The following is a 7,578-nucleotide window of genomic DNA, read 5'->3' as shown; positions in this document are numbered from 1 at the left end:
CTTCCCTGTGTCACTCTTCTTTGAGCTTCCTTTGCACATTTTCCTCTCTTTTCTTTCATTTGAACTCTCTCACTAATTCCAGTCTCTCTCCATTCACTGTAATATTGCACTGGGAGTCAACTTCTCTCTCAATACCCATCACTTTACTCTTTTCTGCATTCTACTCTCAAGGCACAACGCTCACAGACATCAGCAAAACTCTCCACTAGCCTACCAAGCTCTTATCTGGTACTTGCAAACAGCAGTGCATCATCAGCATACAACAGATTTGAATATTCCATCCATCGCCATTCATTACCAGTGCCATCCATCTCTCTATTACTCGTGTTTTTACTACTCTCATCATCCCATCCATACACATATATTGAATGACAATGGGGATATCACACACCCTTGTCGCACGCCCACACCGATTGTGAACCATTCACCTAGATGTCCATAAACCCTTACACATGCTTCACTTTAATCACAGAAACTCGTGACGGCACCTAGCAAGTTACCATCTACACCGTACATGCGCAAAACTTTCCACAGTCCTCTGTCCACTTTGTCGTATGCATTTTCCAGATCCATGAATGCCATAAACACCTTATGGTCTTTCTCACAAGCGTTCTCTGCTATCTGTCTCACTGCAAATATTTGATCCACGCATCCTCTGCCACTCCTAAAGCCCCCCTTTTCATCACTCACTAGGACTGATGATATTTCTCTTACTTTCTCTATAATATTTCTTCTATATACCTTCCCTACTACACTCAATAAACTTATGCCACGATAATTCTTGCACTCACTCCGCTCACCTTATTTTTGTTCAGTGGTACTATTGGGGCCAGGAGTTGTTAGCCACCCTCGTCTAGCCAACCCGTGTATGTGGCAGCGTCGCATTCACGAGCGCAGAAGTTGCCTTCGATGCATTTCTGTCGAAAAATATCCCTTCAGCTTTGGGCTTGTGCAAAAGGATAAAGCAACAGTAATATTCACTTTGAAGGTTTGACTCTGATAACACGAATATATCATACTGATTACTGAATAACTTGTTTCTCGTATAGAGCCAAGCAAGTGACAAATATGTATATTTGGGTCCACTCCACAACTTTCTGAAGGTTTGAACCAGCGAACACAGAGTGAACAAGTTCAAAGCATTCACTTGTTACCAGGAGAAAGAGAGAGAGAGAGAGAGAGAGAGAGAGAGAGAGAGAGAGAGAGAGAGAGAGAGAGAGAGAGAGAGAGAGAGAGAGAGAGGTTTTTGTTTGAATTAGTTTATTACGCCAAAGGCGTCAGTCCAATGTACAAATCATCGACAAATTGACGTTAATAACATCAGAATCAATTAGTCAAAAGTAGTAATTAAAAAAAAGAAAAAAATTAACAGTAACACATTAGAGGATTATGGCAAAGATTTGTATGTACAGCAAATAATGTGAGGCAGGACCAGCCAGCATGGCAGCATTCTCAGCACCCACCAAAACGTGGGTATCGAGCGAGAAGATTGTCACCCAGCAGCAGATACTGACAGATATCCACCAGCGGCCGTCCTCGGGGCAGCAAACCTTCAACTTGAGGGCAGTGCAGACAGTAGTGTTCCAGTGTATTACTGTTGCGGGCGTAACACAGGAGGCACGAGGTGAAGTGGGGTGCATCCTCCAACGCTGTGACTTGCCACACTGACCTGTAGCCGAGGCGTAACCTGGAAGCCACCACGTTGTGCCTCCTCACCCTGAGTCCCCGACGACGGTACTTGTAGCGGTGGTGGCAGAACGCATCATAATGTTGGATGGAGACGCTGTTGGCTCTCTGACGGTCTCTGTGATGGCTGATGGAATTGAAGGTATGAGCACGGACCCTGGATAGGTATCAGGAGAATGAGGGTGAAGGACCAGCACCACGGGCAGGTAGTCTACAGGCAGCTTTCGCTAAGTTATCAACACTCTTACTGTGAATAATGCCTATATGGGAGGGAATCCACAAAAACTTTACTGTCAGTGCAGGTTGAAGGACTAGGGCCAAAAAGGACAATATTCTATGCACAACAATGTCATTCAGTTTAGGGAAGGAAAGAGACTGAAGGGCAGACTTAGAATCACAAATCACCAAACCATTAAGACCACGTTGACAGAGGAAACTGACTGCATCCAGTATGCCACACAACTCACAGTAAGTGGAACTGGCGGGGGCTGGGAGTCTGTGACCCACCCATCCCCCTGGTGGTGGACCGACTTCAGGGGAGAAGACAGCACACCCTGCTGAACCATCTGGATGCAGGGACCCATCTGTGTAGAAGTGGTTCAGTGTGGGCTCCAAGGATGACACCATAGCAATTGCCTCCAGCGCCGGCTGTCTTTGTAGAGCAGGCAAAGCCGTCTTGAAGGTGGGGGTGTAGTGAACCGATGGGGCGGGAATCATCCACGGTGGAGGACAAGGAAAAACTTCAGCCTTTGGAATGTCGATGTTTAGCCTCTGAATGAGAGAATAGACAGCCTTAATGAGGACACGGCCGCCAGCCTGAAGGGGAGGTACACGTGGGCGGGGCTGCAAGGCATTTCTAATTATAGTGGAATAGTGGGGGACAACTTGAGGGTAATGGAGACATTTAAGAGTGACACGTGTAACTGTTGAATAAATTCTGTCGATAATGGATGGCAAATTCAGTTCAGTTTGCATATTGACAATCCTTGTAGACATTGGACAGCCCAAAATTACTCTCATTACTTTACTTTGAAACATCTCAAGGGGTTGCAGGGATGACAGGGGAAGCTGACTTAAAGCAGGAGAGAGGTAATCTATAACAGAACGGATGAAGGTAATATAAATGGTTCTAGCCACAGGGATGGAGATTCCAGTAGTGTTGTTGACGAGCCACTTGAGGGGAGAGAGGCGCTTTTGTAGCCTATGCAAAAGATCCTGAATGATGGGATGAGTGTGCTGTGCCCGAGTGGCGTGGGGGATGGAGACCAGTGCACCCAGGTAGAGGTACTCTCTGCAAAGAGGCACGATGCAGTGACCGACGGTGAAAACTGGAAGCAGCTTCGGGTTCCGGAGCATAAAGATTCTGTTTTTTCTGTTGATATAATCAAACCACAGTCAGAGGCAGATATAGAAAAGGAGGTGAGCAACTGCTGGAGATTGTGTGGGGATGTAGAGTGTACACATATGTCGTCAGCATAGCAGGTGATGGTGGTACCAGGGATGTCAGGTAACCTTGAGAGTAGTCGGTGCATTAAAACATTGAATAAGAAGGGACTAAGAACACCACCCTGAGGAGTTCCTAAATTGAAGGCTTTTGTAGAGCTGTACGTACCCTTGAAAAGGACCTGGGAGGACCTGTTGGTGAGATATCCTCGTACCCACTTCAATAGTCGTCCTCTGATGCTGAAGTCCACCAACTGATCGAGGATAATGTCCCTATTGGCAACATCAAAGGCGCTCTTCAGATCAATGAAGGCAACCACACTGTTCAGGGAAAGGCAGGAATATAATTCTAGGAGGCAGTGGTGTGTGCAGCGCTGTGGGAGGAAGCCAAAGTGTCTGTGAGACAATACGGATTCTAGCCTGAACATGAGACGAGTGAGCAATATCTGCTCCATCACCTTGCTGAAACAAGAGGTTAGGGAAACTGGCCTAAACTCGTCTGTGCCAGGCTTGGGGATGGGTACGATGGTGCAGCAGGTCCAAGCAAAGGTTGAACCCACTCCCTTACCAACCATCCTGCCCACCCCTCCTTGGTGATGCACCGAACTACCACACCCACCAGTTCAACCTCACTCACCCCACCCACCAGTTCAACCTCACTCATCCACCCAACAGTTCAACCATACTCACCCCACCCACCAGTTCAACCTCACTCACCCCACCCACCAGTTCAACCATACTCACCCCACCCAGCCAACCTCACTAACCACAACCACCCAACGAACTGACTACCCCCCCCCCCCAATATACACACGAGAGAGAGAGAGAGAGAGAGAGAGAGAGAGAGAGAGAGAGAGAGAGAGTAGTGGGTGCAGGGGAATTTTAGAGGAATGAGGTGGGGAAATGAGAGAGAGAGAGAGAGAGAGAGAGAGAGAGAGAGAGAGAGAGAGAGAGAGAGAGAGAGAGAGAGAGAGAGAGAGAGAGAGAGAGAGAGAGAGAGAGAGAGAGAGAGAGTAGTGGGTGCCTGGGAATTTTAGAGGAATGAGGTGGGGAAATCAGGTGCTCAGCATAGTTAAACAGGGATTTTTCCTTTGTTTCGGTTGGCTTTCTATGCCTAAATGACTAAATGAAGGTAAATTAGGAAATATAATAACTGGATGACGAAGTGGTAATAGGGTGTGGCTAATGGTTGTTTGGTCCAAGGTGTGCAGTGGTAAGCCTAATTCCAGGCAACGGTCGCTGTTAAAAGTTGGATATTGTAAGTCCCATTTATTGTAAATATCTCCATGTATGTTTGCAGTGCGTTTATGTCCCGTTGGACTTATTTTCACCCCAGGAATATTTTTATCAATGGACATTTTCACCACTCGGAACAAAATCCCCCAGGGACCTATTTTCCTTCATGACTATTTTTTTTTTTGTCAGAGACGCCTACTTCTCTACGAAAACCTATTTTCCCATGAACTAATTTTCCCCATTGATGCATATTCTCCCCACAGACCAATTTCTCCGTCGACCTTGAACCTCTGCATGGATACAGGTTTCCTACATGGACGTATATCATGGACATATTTTCACAATGAACCTATTTTCCCAATAAACCTGTTATCCGACGTGGTTATATCACCCACTGATGTGTGCAGTTGAAACACAGACCTCTTAACCAACAGACGTATTGCACGATGGACCTGTTGTAACCCACTGGATATATATACCTACTTCAGCATGATTCCAGAATAATATCCCCTGTGGACCGATTTTCACACACTGATCTATTCCCAACTCGGACGTATTCACTCAAAGGACCTAATCCCAGAGGCCTGTTTTCCCACAATCTGTCCTTCCACCTACACACCCACCCATCAACGCACATACCCACAACCTTACTCAGCACAGTATCTCTCAAAACTAGGACGACATAAACCCGTCTTTTGTGTTATCCTACAGGTAGCCCCACCACCCACCCCACTTAATGCACGAACCCCACTCCACCCCACTTAACCAGCCCAACAACCCTTTCCCTCCCTCTCGCCCACCCACTCCACCTAATCCGCCTGTGAAACCACCAACCTACACTAACCAATCCACCCACCCAGTCCGTCACCAACTTACCAACCCGCATACCATGCTCCACAAGTCGGATGACTCGCAATTCAACACACAAACACACACACACACACACACACACACACACACACACACACACACACACACACACACACGCACACACACACACACACACACACACACACACACACACACACACACACACACACACACACACACACACACACACACGCACACACACACACACACACACACACACACACACACACACACACACACACACACACACACACACACACACACACACACAGGCGGGGTGGATTTCCTTACAAGATGAGTCTCACCGCCTAACTCAGTCGGTAGAAAATAGTACTCTTTACAGGGAGGTTGCCAGGCCGTAGATAATGGCCTTCATTCCGGCTACATACACATTATTTTATGCGATAGGAGTAAATAACGTGCTCGAGCTAAACAGGGAATTTTTCCTTTGCCTGATGACGAAGAAGTTTATTTATCCAGGATAACGTCTCGTCGGACAAAATGAAAGATGGGTTTTATTCTGGGTAACGCCAGTTGACTTTGTCAAATCATTAAGCAGGCCTCGTAACTTCTGTTAAATGCCTTATGTTCGCATTTTTTTACTCTGGTAGTTAGCACCTGGAGATTTTTAGCAAACTCATGAGTATTTTTCTCATTAACTGGATATTCCTCTCTTGACAGAGGCAAATTACTTTCTTAATTACAGCTTTTTCTTAAATCAACAGCATTTATCCCCTAATTCATTATTCCTACGATAGCAATCCTTGAAAAAAAAAAAAGAAGAGCGTTTATCACAAAGCAAGATGAAAGAAATATTCATACTATGATCTGTTTTCAGTGGAGCACAGGAATCCATGGTTTCTCATCCCTTGCATTTCGCTGCGCCAGTCTGCCTCCACCTTGACCTCATTCTCCAAAATTCGCAGGCGCCAACCATACACGCTCTCTCTCTCTCTCTCTCTCTCTCTCTCTCTCTCTCTCTCTCTCTATCTATCTATCTATCTCTCTCTCTCTTTCTCTCTCTCTCTAACAAATGAATGTTTCGAACTTGTTCACTCTTTGTGTCCTCTGATTCAAATCTACAGTACGGGAAGTCCAGGAGTGAAATCAAAGAAACATATTTAAGTCACCTGTTTAGTAATTTTTGAGAAAAAATAGTTACTAAATAATAAATGTGATATATTGGTATTATCAGACACAAACCTTCAAATTAAATATTACTATTCCTATATCAATTAGTACAAGCCCAAAGCTGAAGGGATATTTTTTGACAGAAATTCATCGAAGGCAACTTCTGTGCTCGTGAATGCGACACTGCCACATACAAGGGTTGGCTGGACGAGAGGGATTAACAACTCCTGGCCGCAATAGTACAATTACTGCCTTTATTCACTCTGCAGGCACAGTTTCACTCATCCACCTTCTTACATATCTCCAACAAGCACTTCATTCCACTCTCTCTGCTACACTTATGTATCTCTGTATACACCTCATCAGCCCCAGCTGCTTTGCCATTTTTCAGCCGCTTCACAACACTCTTCACCTGTGCGAGTGTCACGTCTCCTGGTACTGCATTCCTTCTCTGCACATCCGCAAAACCCATCATATTTACAGCCGCTCTGCCCTTTCTATGCCCATTCATCAGGCCTTCAAAATATTCTTTCCATCTGGTCCTTACTTCATCCCATTGGGTTAAGAATCTCCTACCTACACCCTTCACACCATCACAGATCTTTCCGCTTTCGCTTCTACATTTACACACACACACACACACACACACACACACACACACATATATATATATATATATATATATATATATATATATATATATATATATATATATATATATATATATATATATATATATATATATTGTGTGTGTGTGTGTGTGTGACCTATCCCTTCCTCTCTTTACCTCGCCACGTTATTTGCGTCAATTGTTTTACTTAACATCTCATTTTCCATCCTCTCCACATGGCCAAACCATCTCATACGATGCATATTTCATGTAGGTAAATGGCACATTAAGGCAACACTTTGGCTGTGCATTATCCATACATCCATATTTGGTTTAACATTTTCTAATGACTTCGTCATCTTATACATTGACTTAAGAAACTTCATTCTCAGAATTACGCACACCAATGTTTTTTTTTTTTTTTTTTTCTGTTAAAGGGTTTGAAAGGTCAGATTATTTATTTCCAGTTTTGCTGAAAAGTTTCTGGTTGATTTACTTAAATTTTTGTCTCCATTTTTGTCCTGGCAAACTTTCGAGTGGTAACCATAAACTAAAGCTTGTTGGCTAGCACCTCGAGGTACAGTGTGTCACCTTTTTTCCCA

At 44.7% G+C, this 7,578-nt stretch overlaps 1 pseudogene; it reads right to left on the bottom strand.

Moving 5' to 3' along the window:
- Positions 1 to 1,379: 1,379 nt before the first annotated feature.
- On the bottom strand, positions 1,380 to 3,704 carry LOC145398054 (uncharacterized; annotated as a pseudogene).
- Positions 3,705 to 7,578: the final 3,874 nt, after the last annotated feature.

The sequence above is a fragment of the Coenobita brevimanus genome, chromosome 44 (assembly GCF_032717465.1).
Source record: "Coenobita brevimanus isolate Jiangsu-jjx chromosome 44, ASM3271746v2, whole genome shotgun sequence".
Lineage (NCBI taxonomy): Eukaryota > Metazoa > Arthropoda > Malacostraca > Decapoda > Coenobitidae > Coenobita > Coenobita brevimanus.
Note: the sequence above shows the minus strand (reverse complement) of the source record. Positions and strands in the feature narration are given on the sequence as shown.